Source organism: Aquarana catesbeiana, linkage group LG04 (genome assembly GCF_042186555.1).
Source record: "Aquarana catesbeiana isolate 2022-GZ linkage group LG04, ASM4218655v1, whole genome shotgun sequence".
Lineage (NCBI taxonomy): Eukaryota > Metazoa > Chordata > Amphibia > Anura > Ranidae > Aquarana > Aquarana catesbeiana.
In genome coordinates, this window is record NC_133327.1 from 309,210,754 (window position 1) to 309,228,206 (window position 17,453).

At 39.6% G+C, this 17,453-nt stretch overlaps 1 protein-coding gene across 1 annotated transcript in view; it reads left to right on the forward strand.

Annotated features, from left to right (window-relative positions):
• The window catches only part of KCNQ5 (potassium voltage-gated channel subfamily Q member 5), a 746,121-nt gene that overhangs the window by 127,955 nt on the left and 600,713 nt on the right, over nucleotides 1-17,453 (forward strand). The window lies entirely within an intron of this gene.

Here is a 17,453-nt window from a genome sequence, read left to right on the forward strand (position 1 = left end):
GATTCTGAGCATGTGTGGCACTTTGTGCGTCGGAAATGTCTACACACGATCGGAATTTATGCGAACGGATTTTGTTGTTGAAAAATTTTAGAGCCAGCTCTCAAACTTTGTGTGTCGGAAATTCCGATGGAAAAAGTTGGATGGAGCCCACACATGGTCGAAATTTCCGACAACAAGCTCCGATCGCACATTTTCCGTCGGAAAGTCCGACCATGTGTACAGGGCATGAGAGTACTGACCAAAGTGTTCTGGCGGGGGAGCCTTCCTCCTGTCAGAACACAGGGAGATCACTCTACTAACACCAGATTGTTAGCACAGCGGCAGCGACCAGAGCTGTCAGTGTTTTTCATTCAACCCAGGCTTAAGTCCTGTTGTGGACTGACAGCACACAGCTTTTTATGGATTAAGTGTTGTCATATCACAAAGACTAATTATTCTGTAGTCCAAGATAAGTGCCTGCCTGGTCCGCAACCAGAGAAATCCAAGTGAAACAAAGAAAGGTGCTGGCGCATCCAGGCACATCCTCATGGGTAAACATGTTTGTGTGAAACATGTCCACTGAGCACCTTTTGGATCGTTGTGTGTCATGTTCCTATGATTTTATGGATCTCCAATAAACTTCAATGATCTTAATTCCTGGATGTGCTGCAATTTGTAGTGCCATGCCTAATCCATCGCTCTAGGTCCATGTATTCAGTCACCTAGCTATGCACCAAAAGGTACAAGACAACATCCTTTTCCAGGTCAAACAGCATCAGATGCAGGCCTTGTCACCCCCTCTTCATTGTGTCACAAATGTGGGAGTGCTAACATGACGAAACACATAAACTCCAAACTGCAAGACTGCAAGTGAGCTCTCTGTGTGTCTATGAATGCTTTGCCTGCTTGTGTCTGTCAGATCATATTACTGTGTTGATCTCAGGGATTGTGGAATATGTAGCTTGTTCACAGGAAGTGCCAGGTCTCAGGCTACAGACAGACAGAGGTCATGCATTAACTTGTAAAGAGCCATGCTTCATGCCTCATATTTCAACACAAACTGAAACTTCTGGCACAAGCGTGTGAAGGTTTATTCAACTATAGGCTGTGCACACAAGGCAACACCATGAAACTACATGGTCACTACCCATCTTATGCAGGCAAAAGCACAAGGTGAAGATAGGAATATTTACCATGCTTTTAAATAATAGCCATGTCTAAAAAAAAATAGCAAATCCTGCTGCCATTTTATTGCCGACTTTTTTATTAATATTATTTCTTTAGCAATGACTTTGTGAGCTATAGCTGAAATTATAGTTATGTAGTACATAGAATATCATCATTTCTAAATGCACATACAGTGAATGTCTGTTGTGATTATTATGCACATTATTTTAATATTGTATTATGACCATTTATACCGCCAACAACATGATAAAGTCTGGAATGTAGCACCTCAGAATTATGTTTTCCAATAAACACCACATTTAAAAACTGATATAGCTGTCACCTTGCTCTGCACTAACCATGTATGTCTCTTATTTCACAACAAAAGAATAACTTTAGTGGAATTCCTACAGCAAGCCAGATTTCTGAAGTGCAAAGAATTGTGTGATTCTCTTCCCCACCACTATATTTGCATCAATGTCTACAACCTCAGCAAGTTAAGGCTGTTTAAAGTTGGAAAGAAGTGTTCAATCTGAATACACAGTAAATAAAGGAAGGTAATTGGACGCTTAAAGTGGTTCTAAAGGCTTCATTCTATGCATGAAGGTAAAAAACCTTCTCTGTGCAGCAGCCCCTCCAGCCCCCCCCCCCACAATACTTACCCAAGCCCCATCGTGATCCATCGATGTGCACAAGAGCTCTCCGGTGACTCTCACTCCTCATTGGTTGAGGCAGCAGCTTTCAATCACAGCCAGTAAGCCGATGAGAAGAGGGGGGGTGGGGTCGAGTTGCGGCTCTGTGTTTGAATGGACACACAGAGCAGTGCCTCGAGAGCCAGCCTGCTCAGGTGACTCCATCACTAAATGTGTGTGCATGTATACATACAGTGGATATAAAAAGTCTACACAACCCTGTTAAAATGTCAGGTTTCTGTGATGTAAAAAAATGAGACAAAGCTAAATCATTTCAGAACTTTTTCAACCTTTAATGTGACCTATAAACTGTACAACTCAATTGAAAAACAAACTAAAATCATTTAGGGGGACGGAGTAAAAGGGAGTAAAAAAAAACCTAAAATATTGTGGTTGCATAAGTGTGCACACCCTCTTATAACTGGGGATGTAGCTGTTTCAGAACTAAGCAATCGTATTCAAACTCATGTTAAAGTGACACTAAAGGTTCATTTTTTTTTAAAAATCACAAACATATCACACTTATCTCTACTGTGCAGTTCGTTTTGCACAGAGTGGCCCTGATCCTGTTCTTCTGGGGTCCCTCGGCGGCTCTCTCGGCTCCTCCCCGCATTAGATAACCCCCTGGGAGAAGCGCTCTCCCGGGGGGTTACCTTGCGGGCATGCTCCCGAGTCCAGCATTCGGCGTCCATAGACGTCGAATGCAGGACTCGGCCCTCTCCCCGGCGGCCACGTCATTGGATTTGATTGACAGCAGCGGGAGCCAATAGCTGCACTGCTATCAATCTATCCAATCAACAGCCGAGTACCCCCACCTGAGAGACAGCGCTTCCCCGTGGGACAAGTTCGAGGGTTCAGGTAAGTAAAACGGGGGAGCTGGGGGTCGGTCATTGCCAGGTGTTTTTTCACCTTAATGCATAGGATGCATTAAGGTGAAAAAACACTTACCTTTACAACCCTTTTAAATATGAGTCAGTAAACACCTGCCTTCTTTTAGTGCGCCTCTGATTAACCCCAAATACAGTTGAGCTGTTCTAGTAGGTCTTTCCTGACATTTTCTTAGTCGCATCCTACAGCAAAAGCCATGGTCCGCAGAGAGCTTCCAAAACATCAGAGGGATCTCATTATTTAAATGTATCAGTCAGGAGAAGGGTACAAAAGAATTTCCAAGGCATTAAATATGCCATGGAACACAGTGAAGACAGTCATCATCAAGTGGAGAAAATATGGCACAACAGTGACATTACCAATAACTGGACGTCCCTCCAAAATTTATGAAAAGAGAAGAAAACTGGTCAGGGAGGCTGCCATGAGGCCTACAGCAACATTAAAGGAGCTGCAGGAATACCTGGTAAGTGCTGGCTGTGTGGTACATGTGACAGCAATCTCCCATATTCTTCATATGCCTGGGCTGTGGGGTAGAGTGGCAAGATGGAAGCCTTTTTCTTACGAAGAAAAACATCCAAGCCTGGCTCAATTTTGCAGAAACACATCTGAAGTCTCCCAAAAGCATGTGGGAAAATGTGTTATGGTCTGATGAAACCAAGGTTGAACTTTTTGGCCATAATTCCAAAAGATATGTTTGGTGCAAAAACAACACTGCGCATCACCAAAAGAACACCATACCCACAGTGAAGCATGGTGGTGGCAGCATCATGCTTTGGGGCTGTTTTTCTTCAGATGGAAAAGGGGCCTTAGTCAAGGTAGAGGGAATTATGAAAAGTTCCAAATACCAGTCAATATTGGCACAAAACCTTCAGGCTTCTGCTAGAAAACTGAACATAAAGAGGAACTTCATCTTTCAGCATGACAACAACTCAAAGCATACATCCAAATCAACAAAGGAATGTCTTTACCAGAAGACGATTAAAGTTTTGGAATGGCCCAGCCAGAGCCCAGACCAGAATACGATAAAAAATCTGTGGGGTGATCTGAAGAGGGCTGTGCACAGGAGATGCCCCCGCAATCTGACAGATTTGCAAAGAAGAGTGGGCAAATATTGCCCAGTCAAGATGTTCCATGCTGATATACTCATACCCCAAAAGACTGAGTGCTGTAATAAAATCAAAAGGTGCTTCAACAAAGTATTAGTTTAAGGGTGTGCACACTTATGCAACCATATTATTTTATTTTTTTAATTTTACTTCCCTCCATCTAAAAGATTTCAGTTTGTTGTTCAACTGAGTTGTACAGTTTATAGGTCACATTAAAGGTGGAAAAAGTTCTGAAATGATTTATCTTTGTCTCATTTTTTACATCACAGAAACCTGACATTTAAACAGGGGCGTGTAGACTTTTATATCCACGGTATATTGAACCAGGAATTTGTAGACGAAAGACTGGAGTAGCTTCTCTTACTGGATTAGCCCTACAAAATACAGAAGTCTGTATAAGGTAAATCTTACACATATTCCTCCACAGTTATATGTGAAACAATGATAATTTGCAAATGTAACCTTTTAGCTTAACAGTGGTAATACATTCTGAAAAAAAAAATGTTTATTCTTTTTAGTCTTTTTTTAGATGCTTGTTGGCCATTGAATATAAAACACATTTTTAATAGTCTTTCACTTCTCTAAACAATACCTCATAATACCTTATTTCCATACTATGCTATTTTTTGTATTTTCTTTAGAATGGGTTTAAAAAATTAAGCATTGTCTCTGAACTTTTGAAATTTAATAGAATTTATTTTTCTGTTGTGCTGCGTGTTAAGTGTGGAGATAATAACAGGAAGCAAATTATAAAGGGGAAAAACTGTTTTTCTCCTTCACTGAATTCCCTGAGGTGGTGAACTTTTTGTGGCAAACTGTTTACAATAAGAAAGGCACAGTGAATTTTGAAAAGGGCAATATAATTCCATTCTAATTTATGAGTTTCTATTTATAAATTTGAAAACTTGAAATGATGGCACAGTAGTTTGTTTGATTAGTTTAATTTTTGAATTTGTCAAAACAACACCTGGAAATTCAAAATGAATCAAAAACAAAAAGTTAATTATATCAGCTAATTACTCATATTTAATGTTTTGTGGAAGAAAAATAACTATTCTGAAGATCTGTGAATGGTAAAAGGTGTGAAATTCTGACAGGTATATTTATTCTCACATTTTGTTGATATAGTGGCCTCTATCTCAGCTGTGGTTTGGCATAGGGGCTAAGGTATGGATAATAGGTTCACAGTATATATACAATTAACCACTTACCGAACAGCTGGCGCAGTTGTACTGTGGCAGAATGGCACGGCTGGTCGAAGTGACGTTTTGTAATGTAGCTTCGCCCTGTGGCCACTAGGGGCGCACGCACCCGCTGCTCGCCCCGGGAGCCATTGCGAATCACCACCGGGCTCCTGCGATCGCTGCTGACACATGGAGAACCGGGATCTGTGTGTCTAAACACACAGTTTTTGGTTCTCTGAGGGGAGAAGAGACAGATTGTCTGTTCATACAGAGTATGAACAGTGATCTGTCATCTCCCCTCCCCCTTCAGTTAGAATCACCTCCCAGGGAACACAATTAACCCCTTTATCGCCCCCTAGTGTTAACCCCTTCCCTGCCGGTGACATTTTTACAGTAATAAATGCATTTTTATAGCACTAATTACTGTATAAATGCCAGTGGTCCCAAAAATGTGTCCACATTGTCCGCCATAATGTCACAGTCCCGATAAAAATCGCAGATCACTGCCATTACTAGTAAAAAAAAAATAATGAAAATGCCATAAAACTATCTCCTATTTTGTAGATACCATAACTTTTGCGCAAACCAATCAATATACGCTTATTGTGATTTTTTTTACCAAAAATATGTAGAAGAATACATATCGGCCTATTGTCGCTTTTTTTTTTTTGTTTATAGTGCAAAAAAAAAAAAAAACGCAGAGGTGATCAAATACTACCAAAAGAAAGCTCTATTTGTGGGGAAAAAGGACGTCAATTTTGTTTGGGTGCAATGTCTCACGACCGTGCAATTGTCAGTTAAATCGACGCAGTGCAGGATCGCAAAAAGTGCTCTGCTCAGAAAGGAGGTAAAATCTTCCAGGGCTGAAGCAGTTAAAATAATGCTTTATAGAACCTTTACATTTTAGTTTATTCCCTGCACTCCTGGAATCTGCCTCCAAATCGCACAAACTTCCCTATGCAGGTTTTAGGACTCTAATGCAGCGTACACAATGTAAGAGAATTGAAGACTATACAATTTGTCCCCAAACCAAAAATCCTGGGTGTTTGTGATTACTCTAGCAGCAGATCTTGGTGATGAGGGAACAAAGTAGAGGAAAGGGCAAATACCCTATGGTGTATGTCATGCAACTTTAGGCTTAGCTTTTTATTTGCCTTACAGATTTCCTTTAGCCCCAATTCACACTGCTGCGTAGAGCTGCACAATTAATTGTGAAAGAAGCAAAAAACCGCAATTTTGATTCAACCCCCCTCACGATCTTAATCTGGCATTTCTACGATTCATGTAACAAGTGCAGAGCAGTTCTCTGCTCACAGATGTCAACATTTTTTTTAAATGTTGGCAAAGTTTATCACAACATTGTTCAGTGCTCAGAGATAAAAAGAAACATTCTATCATTTGGTTCTATTTAGAGATCAAAGGGATGAACTTCGGTCTGCAAATTAGGTCAGTTTAACCACTGAAAGACTATGCCTTTTTCTGACACTTGTTACTTAAAAGTTAAAGTCAGTATTTTTTGCTGGAAAATTACTTAGAACCCCCAAATATTATATATATATATATATATATATATATATATATATATATATACTTTTTTTAACAGAGACCCTAGAGAATAAAATGGCAGTCGTTTCAATATTTTATGTCACACTGTATTTGCGCAGCGGTCTTATTTGGGAAAAAATACACTTCAATGAATTTAAAATAAAAATAAACAGTAAAGTTAGCCCAGTTTTTTGGTACAATGTGAAAGATGATGTTACTCCGAGAATCGTGAGAGAATCATGATCTTTATTCTAAGCAAAAAAATTGTGATTCTCATTTTATCTAGAATCATGCAGCTCTACTGCCACGCCTATAAAGCTGCGTGACTTTGAAGCCGAATCCCAGCATGACTTTGGCAGGACTTGCATGCGACAGATGTACCAAAGGACTAAAAGTAGTGCAGAAACCTCTTTCTAAGTTGGAGTGGCTCAAGTCGCACCGATTAGAACGGTTCCATTGCACTGAATCGAGAGCGACTTCTGATGCGACATGTGCTCCAAAGTTGGAGCGCTTGTCACATCCATGTGAACCAAGCCTTAATTAGTTTGTTATTCCATATCTGTGTTCCCAGGGTGCAAAATATACTAGCTACATTACAGCAATTTACACATTTAACATATTTGTAACTTAAATGTCAAGTCAAGTTAGATTTACCCAGATAAGACTCAAACTAGTTATTTTGATGCTCAGTTCAAGTGGGATCTCAGCTCAGCAAGGAGCCCAGGCTCTTTATAAATGGTAATCAATAATAATAGCGTCAGCAAAAATATTTGTAATTAATGTTTTATCAGTTTTAGACGTGTGAAAAAAAACAAATTTTTTAAAGTATTTAACTATAAAATGGTGCAAATAAATGTAGGTTTTATGAGCTATGGGTAAAATCCAACTGCATGCTTTTTTTTTTTCTTTAAATGTCCTGGGACCTCTAAAATCCCAAAAACAAAACAAAGGTATCCCATGCTGCAATACTCACCTTTAGTTCAGAGCTGCCCCGTATAGGACCTCATGATGTTCTTAGTCTTATGGGATGAATGACACAGAGCATCAATCAATGTAGGAGAATATGTCCCACTCCCTGCCCTGCACTCAAAGTGTGTTGATGCATTGAGTGGTGCATCATCCTAGATAATACATCTCCAACAGAAAAACAGAGGAAAAAAAGAACTCAGCATGTCATGTGAGCGGTCAAAAGACATCAGAGGAGGGTAAGTAAAAAGCATTTGGAAAAATTATAACATATTTTTCCAGGGTGCTAAAGAGGGTCCCAGAGTCTGAAATTGGCTTTTAAAATTGTCACGGGTTAGAAAACAGGTGTAAGGCAATAACCCCACGCCTAAAACTTACCAGGTTAGAGTGCCTGCCTTGGATAATATAATCATACAACATATATGCCATATGTAAAATATCTTGGAGTTTAAAGTGTAACTCCACTTTTGTTGAGAAAAAAACATTCCCCTCTAGTTGAGCAATGTACACTGCAGGAATTTTAACAAACTTTGTTGCAGATTACTGAAGAAACCCCTGTGTGTTTGTATCGATGTGGAAAAGTGAGTCTAATGGGAGTGGTTTTATAATTATTAATCAGCTGTGCACCTACAGGGCTCTAATAAGGAAAGCTGCAGGACCTGCATCCTTTTAGCCGTGATTACCTATTGGAAGTATCTCACCAAAAATGACAATTTTGTTGCAGGGGATGCCTGAAATTTGACTTATATCTTAGGGCAGACTTCTGGGAACATTGGTGAGCCAATCACACAAGTAGGAAATTATTTTCCTGGGGGGGTTTCTGTACACAGTCTATGTACAGAACACCTCCAGGTAGCCATATTGCATTGCATTTTCAGAAAATGACAGAGCTGCAGAAAAGGAAAGGCAATTCTTAATTACATTCAATTGTGTCGCAATTGTATACGCTATATTATTTTTTCTTTGTTTCAAATTTTTTCCCCACAAAAGTGGAGTTACCCTTTGAGTAAATATTTTTAATAAAGAAATCTTATGTATGTCTTCTTAGTTTTCAGAAACTCATGTTTGTCCATTTACAGAAAGCATGGTGCCTTCCTGCAAAACTTATTCACAGAATGTAGATGATAGAAGAGAGAGCATTTGTCTATGGCAACTAGTGAGAAATTGACCTCCACCACTCTAGGGCATATTTTAATGAATTCCAGCTCCTAGTAGACTGCTATGATTAGCAATGTTGTTTTTTTCCCTTTTACTATGCTTTTTAGAACAGTTTCCAAATATTCAATGTTACTTTTGGGTTGATTACCATTTAACTCTTAGAACACATAAAATCTATATCTAATTGTAACTTTTCCATTGTTATGGCCTAAATTGTCTGACAGCTGCTCATAACATTATGTTTATTGCTAGTGAATGATTTGCATTTTGAAAGATAGGACCAAGTTCAGGATTTTAGCAAAGTGTGAATCACATAATGTTATACTAATAACAAATGTACATTTTTCTGACTATTTGTTTAGGATATTTAAACCATTACCTTTGTTATAAGCTATTGGAACTCCTGTAAAATATTTAATCCTCTTTAGCAGATATTGCAGATAAAATATTCAGATCACCCATACACTCAGGATCAAATGCCTTCAGCATTGTGGCCACACAATGGAGAAGCATTTTACCAAAAGAACTACAGTATGACTGGTTCTATATTGTTCAGAGAGTTACAGGTATCAAGGTTCTGGAAGGGAAAGTCAAAAGTGTTTTAATAGTAATTATACCAGTTCCTTACAAACTGAAGTCTAACACCATCTATTTCTGGGACTTTAGTCGGGCTTTAACATAACCGACTATTGGTATATTAACACAAATATAATAGAGATTAAGCAGATTATGTATCTAGTTAACTGGCATGTGACTGTCAAAATGAGATACAGAGTTTTTGTATTAGAAAGATGTATAGTTAAAGGGTAACTCTATGTTCATCTAGGAAAAAAATAGCAAAAAATAAATAAAAATCAAGCATATACAAGTGTAACAATTTGTAATTGAATGTTATTAAAAAATTACCTTTCCATTTCGAAATGCAGCTCTGTAATTTTCTGTGATATGCAGAAAAAAAAGCAATACGGCCACCTGGAGGTATTCTGTACACAGAACGCCCCCAAGACATTATTTTTATTGCCTTGGTAGGTAGCGTTAACAGCAGTGTAAAGGAAAATGTAGTTGTGAAAGAATGAAGTAGCAATAGGTTTAACAGATTGTTGTCGTTCTTGATGATTCCTCATTCCCTACGATACAAGGGTCTGTCCCTTGTCTAAAAATATTCTACTAAAAAGTATAACACTTTCCTATCTGAGAAAAATGCCAACTATTTTTATTTCCACTGTTCAGAGCCTGTGTGAACTGATTATTGGAACTTTTCCCAATCAGGTCAAGTTGGAAAATTGCTGAGGTACACTTGACTAGAAATTGAACTTACTGACAGAATGATAAAAACATTTACCCCTTTCACTCAAAGCGGCGTTCCAGCCACAAAAAAGATTTTTTTTTAAAAGTCAGCAGCTACAAGTACAGTGCAGTGGAGCCTTCAGGCTTCACGGTCTTTTTCCTACTGCGCATGCATGAGTGGTGCTGCACATTGTGAATGGCCAGCTTGTCTCCTGGGACACACGCGGGTCCCAGAAGGCAGCGGGGGTGAAAGAGGAGGGCTCACCGCAGAAGAGGACATGACGTCCTGCGTCGCGGCCGAGCTAGGTATGAAAGGAAAAAAATAAATATATAGATATCCAAAAACGAAGAATGGAGGGGTGGTCTTTAGTTTAAGACCACCTTGTAAAAGTAGGTGGAACTCCGCTTTAATACTGCTTTCAAAATGCTTGGTGATGCAACCTAAATCTAGCCACAAATGTATTTGATTTCAACAGTACACATGTATGTGCAAAACTTTCCAGTTCATTGCAACAACTTCAAGTATTGGACATGTACCAGAGTGCCTTGGGATTCCCAGCTGGATAGGATTTTTTCCTGCTGCAGATTCTCTCTGGGTATTGCTATTGAAAAGCAGCAACACTTGGCTAGAGCTATGGCAAGTGTTGGCGACATGGTGTGAATCATTTTCTGCAAGGAACTACAGCAGCTAACAGAAGGTCATTACTGGCAAAAACTAACAGAAATGAAAACTAAAGTTTAAACTCTTTGTCAATTTGACATAATGCAAAACATGGATGTGACATTTAAGTAAAGATTACTAATATTTTTCATGGTGTTAAGATAATAGGGGGATTTATCAATCAAACTTCAAACCAAAGCAAAGCAATACTGAGTCATTTCAGCAGTTTTTGCATATTATTGAAGTCTGGTTCATAAACTCACTCCATCTGCTGCTTGAAAGCAGTGCAATGAAAAGAAAAAAAAAATTCTCTGAGCACTTCTTACAGTTGTCATCAATGCAAAATCTTTGATAAATAAGAATCAGTTGGATTATACTCATACTGTATAAGCTTGATTTCTTGGCATCTTGCCTGAAAAGTCGACACAACTTAATAGTAACACACCTATTTTTGTCATTCTGAAAAATGTTTACTGCACCTTGGCACCATAGCCCTGTCTATTTAGAGCTGTGAGGTCAAGATGTAGTACGGCTCTGTTTATGGAACAAAGGTTAAAAAAAAAAGTGGAAAGGGCATTAATAAGAATCTGAACCTCAATTCTGAAGTTGATACAATATTATAATTATTATACAGGTTCACAAGCGAATCCAGCAGGCTGTTTGTACCAAAGTTGATCAATCAATCAACTTGGTACATTCAGCCTGCCCATTAATGGCTTGAATCTCAGGTGGTTTCTGATGAACCAGCCGAGATTCGAATCGTGTATGGCCGGCCCCAGGGTTCGATTTAAGTGCTCTTGTTTCTGCCAGAGCAGAAATCCCAGTTCAGTCATTTGAATTAGTGCTGATAAACTTTAGTTTTCTTTGGGAGATCCTAACAGCACCTTTGTTCTCTGACAGAAGGCAGGATGGCCTGATACTCAGCATGACAACTCTGTTTTGACAGGGAATATATAGGATTAAAGTAAAAATCATAGAATAAGAGGTAACGACTCAGAAAAGCTAAAAATTCAGACTATTTTATGGGTATTGGTGAATAGTTCTCATTAAAAAAAAATTACATATTGACTAGCTCCCTTCGTTTAAAACAATCTCATTCCCTGAGAGGTAAGGCTAAACTTTAATAACAGAGTGGAAATTCTGATTATTACAAATGTCAATTGGTGACTGGTTCTCTTTACAGAACTTGGTCTTAATGAATATCTTTTGATTTAAACATTGTCTTTATGTAGTGACTTAAAAAGCACATTGTTTATTATATGTACTTAGTTTACAGTACATCAAGACCCAAAGCTCACTTTTAAAATAAAAGTTTCTCTAGGAAAATGCTGATACAGTATATATGCGTTTTTTTCTCTCTCGGAAAACGTGTGCAACTTTTATTCTATTACCTTTTCCAGTATGATCCTTCAAAAGAGATACGTGATTAAAAGTCTGCCACTGACATTCCTAATGCTGTGCTAGTGATAGATATCATTATACACAAGGCATGCTACATTAACAAACTCAGTTTCATAGACACTATCATTTCAGGTCTATTCAAAGAAGCTAAGAAAGAGGTATTTACCAGATCTAGCAGATTGTCTGTTATAAAAAAGCAATTACAGATAAAACCTTAATCAGAGGATGATCCATAAAGAAGAATAGCTTTACAAACCACATTTGTTCCAGCCAAAATCCGAAACAGTCTTATCAGCTGTTGCCTTTCACTATATACTGAGGTAGATATCTGAAATGCAAGAATTTAAAGGAATAGTTTGCCTCAATTTTTCTACTTTTGATTGACTTTTTTTTTCTTTTTTTATGTTATTTTTGTGTTGTGCCACTGATGTGAAGAACTTTGTTAGAACAGTGTGTAAAGTTCTAGTTTTTATGTTGAGTACTGATAATACAATGCAAAACCTAACTGATGTGGTCTTACAGTATATAGAGTGTCAGGACTGAGTTTAATGCTCAAATGCCTATTGGCATAAAATTTCTGGCTCTTAAAGCCTCTACCATTAACCATGCTCCAAACATCATAGTAGATTGGTCTCCTGTGATACAATAGTTATCATGATTGCCATTTGTTAATAGTTTCATGATTGCCATTTGTTGCCTGTGTATATTAAAGATTGCCTGTTTGTTGGCCACATATTATAATGGCTGCCCATTTATTGTCTGCATATTGTAATGATTGTCTGTTGTTTGCCTTTGCTTCTGTATTGCAACATATGCTTGCCTATTTGTTGTCCATGTATTGTAACTCAATGTCCATGTGTTGCCTTCATTTTATAACAGTTGCACATTTGTTGCCTGCATATTATAACGAATGCCTGCTAGTTGCCGAAGGATTATAATGATTGCTCATGTTGTATTATAACAATTGCTTGTTTTGTCACCCTTGTATTGTAATGGTTTCCCAATCATTGCCCACGTATTATAACCGTTGCCCATTTGTAGTCCATGTATTAAGATTGAGAATTTTTACATATTTTTTTAGCAGCACATACTACTATAATTGAATTTGATGTAAGCCTATCACTATATAACTACGTCACTAATATCCCCTTGTTTCCCCACAATGAACTATGTATGCTGCTTCTTAAAACACTTAATGCACTGAGGTATACTTCACTTGCCATTTATAGCCCCACCCTCCAGCAGGCCAGAGGGAATTATTCTAAAGTGCAGCTGATTTTATCACACCTCCTTCTATGTAACGTTTGAATGCTGAGACCAAGGTAGTGGTGGGGGTCATTAGAAACTATTGACTTTTGCAGCTAAATTGGGATAACACCTACTTTATACTTGTTACATGTTCCCATTGATATAGCATAAACTTAAAGCGGAGCTCCACCCTAAAGTGGAACTTCCGCTCATCGGATTCCTCCCCCCCTTCGGTGCCACAATTGGCACCTTTCAGGGGGGAGGGGGGTGCAGATACCTGTCTAATACAGGTATCTGCACCCACTTTCAGGCATAGATAGCCACAGAATAGCCGCAGCCACAGTTCCCAGAACACAACGGGGAGCAGTGAAGATGAGCAGCGCGACTCGCGCATGCGCAATAGGGAACCGGGCAGTGAAGCCGCAACGCTTCACTTCCTGATTCCCTGACCGAGGATGGCAGTGGGGGCAGCCGAAAGACGAGCGATTGATCGGCTTTGGCTGCCGACATCGCTGGACCCTGGGACAGGTAAGTGTCCATTTATTAAAAGTCAGCAGCTGCAGTATTTGTAGCTGCTGGCTTTTAATATTTTTTTTTTAAGGTGGAGCTCCGCTTTAAACATTATTTAAAACATTACTGCTTACCTTTTTACTTGCTTACCTTTTTACTTGCTAAAAAATTAGGCTATCCTAACTCCTAGCCTACTTGGCTAGGAGTTATGTTTGCCATAATTAACTCTGTCAGTACTGTGCTAGCAGATTTTCATTATCAGTTGTAAAATAGATATGCACACTGTCTATTCTATCAAAGGGTTAAACATTTCAAGGTATGGTACAGTGTATGTAAATGCACTTGAAAAAACAACTGTCACTAAATCTATACTCTAATTGCACATTGCAAGCTATTCTGAATTATACTGTACAAGCTGCCTATAGAGTCTTTTGCACAAACCTACTCCAGTAGAAAGAAAAAACAATATATATCTATTTTCTTTAGGTATGTATTGTGAATGGGAACACTTAACAAACATACAGTAGAGGATTCGCAAATCTGACTGCATAGGTGGAAATACACATTAAAGAGGAACTGCAGTCTGCTCGCATAATTTGTAATACAAACTACTTTGCATATTATTTTATATATACTGTGATTCTGTACTTGTCAAATATGCTGCAGAAATCTCCCTCCATTGAGTCTGGCTGCATCCATTTTAACTGAAGGCAGCTGAAGCTGCTGCCTGTTCATTTCCTGGATTTACACAGACACATAGGGGCACACCTCCAGCTCTGCAGCCATGCAGCTCTCATTGGCACTCTTATGACTCACCCCCCTCCCTTCCTGGCTGTCATGTACCTGACTGTGGAGCCCGAGATGATGAGGGTGGCCTCTTGCACAATTCCTGTCCAAGCACCCATGGTAGCAGGGCCATCTTTAATATTGATTGGACCCTGGGCAAATATTTTTTTGGGCTGCCCCCTCCATGCAGTTTTGCTCTCCACCTGCTCTGAGACATAAAATAAATAGCAACTATTCTCTAAATCTGTTTAATGAATCAGATCAGGCAGCGATTGCGATTGGTTGCCAGAGGTTACAGTGCATCATTATTGCTCACTGACTGGTTGCTAGAGGTTACAGCACACATTACGGCTCATTGATTAGTTGCTACAGGTTACAGCACATGATTTCTGCTTGTTGATTGGTTGCTAGAAATTACTGTACATCATTACTGCTTACTGATTGGTTGCTAAAGGTTACAGCACATCATCTCCTAACTGCCTGCCCACCATGGACTGGGGAGATGAGGGGACACATTAATAGACAGAAAACTCCTAGGGATCCTAAGACTCCTGGGATTAGTGACAGTGCTGGGGAGAGGGTGTGATCAATGGCAATGCTGATTTTTTTTTACCAACTACCAATATAATATAGAATATATAATTTACATATGCTGCCACTATTTACATATCAATGCTGGTATTTACATGTAAACACAGGGTCTGCAGGTGAATCATCTGTACACAACAATAGGGCAGAGCTGGGCAGCATTAGTAACATCTCACACTGAGATATCAGGGCACAGCACAGGACTAAAACCTCAAGGGACTAGGGAATGTAAACTGGGATAGTTGGTAAATATGAGGCAGCTGCTTTGGGCCCCACAACAATCACAGGGCCCAGGGCAGCTGCCCCTTTTGCCCTGCCTTAAAGATGGCCCTGCCTTGTAGTGGAGACAGGGTCTGCTAGGGAAGTGGAATGGTGCCTGGCAGCTGTAGGAGTGAGCTGTAACTTGAAGACACAGGAGTCCTTCCAGTGGTAGTGTGGAGTCAGGTCACAAGCCTTGTTCAGCGGGAGCCAGGCAGGCAGGTGCAGAATCAGGATCATTTGCAAAGTCGGGAACAGGCAGAAGTCAGTAACGTGCTGGCAGTGAGGTACCAAATCAGGAGGCGGAGCTGTAGTCATAAATACAAGCCGGGGTTGGTAACATAAGCAAGAAGCAGATCTAGCAGGCAGGGGTGATCCAAGAGATTTGTCAGATGTAGCCGGGTCAAGAACAAGGTCAGCAGACATGGATATGAATCAGAAGCACAGGAACCAAAGCTGAAGACAATCCAACACTGAATCTATCCATGGCCGCCCCGGTCGCCCCCTGTTCATGTGTCTGGTCCCTTTTGGGTCACCGGCGAATGAATTACAGCGGCCAGGGTTTTTTCGAAGAACCTGATTAGAGCCAGAGGCTCTAATAGGCTTCAAAATAGGGTGGACTCGGGATGCAGAACATTACGTCTAGAGCCCACCCAGGTGTGTTGTAACAGCGAATGAAAATTCACTGTTGCAACAGATCCTCCTCCCGGCCAATCAGGAAGCAGGTATGAAACCTGTTTCCCGATTTGCCAAAATACCAGGCCATCCTATTGGACGCCTAGTGCCGGGAGGAGTAGAGAGGATACACCATGGAAGCTGCTCCAGGAGAGGACACCGGAGCGGCTTTCCCTGAGCCTGCCACGCTGGAAGATGACCACATCCGAACAATGCTCTCACATCCAGGGTAAGGACAGCGGTTGGTGTTGGTCGTAGGGGGGTGTGTGTTAGTGCCGCTCCACCATAGGTGGCAGTTGTGCTAGTGCCGTTCTACCAGCGGTCTGGGGGGGAGTTGTTTGCCGCCCCTTCAAAAAAAAAAAATCCACCAGCCACCACTGGAGCTGTGCGTGATGTCATAAGCCTAGGCTTTTTACCAGACAAGAAACAGGAAGTGTGCTGTATAAGTTATTTACTGGCAGAAAAAAAATGTTTAACTATCCAAAGTTAAAACAACAAGGGCAGAAGATTTAATAGATGGAAAGTTTAAAAAATGACTAAAGGTCCGCTTTAAAGGCACAAGTGTACTTAATGCGGGACAAAACCTTCAAACAGTAAAATCCCTAAAACAGTCATTTCCAATGTGAATTCATGCATGCGTTTTTTTTCACAATGACCACATGGAGGGGTGAAAGATGACTTTTGCATAGATCTGATCGCTGATTTCTATGACTATAGTTACTTTTGTTTAATTTAACATTAACTTTTACATTATTTAATTTCCAATAAAATTTTATATATCCACTTTTCTTACTTAGATACCTTCAGTTAATGACAGAAAACAATTTCTATTAAATCAATATCACAAACCTTTGAAGTATTTCTCTGAGAGAAATGTTCTTGGAAATTGTTGCTTTCATTATTCTAGAGGACTAGAAGATGTCATGCACTTTTCTCAGAGTCAATGACACCATCAGAGTACTCCATATACAGAATCCGGCAAGAGAAATACATTAGATCATGGCAGTTCATTGCAGGCAGAGATATGATATTGACCGTTGACTTAAATTAGAGCACAAATAGACTACAGAAACAATTGTTTCAATTTAGTTACTGACACAAGGAATATATTATAAATTCATAATTTGTTTGCAATTGTTAAGTACATATACCTAATTTTTTAGTAAACCTACTTCCTCACAAAATCAACAACTAGCATTGGAGAAAGCACCAACTGGCTGCTTGTGAAGCACTATGTGGATCTCTGGTCTCCAGTGGTTTTTCACTGCCCACCTGTCTACCTCACAATGCCCTTGTCAGCTCTAAAATTCCTTATCACAACCAGCTGCCCAAGTTTTGAGTATCTGAGGACTTG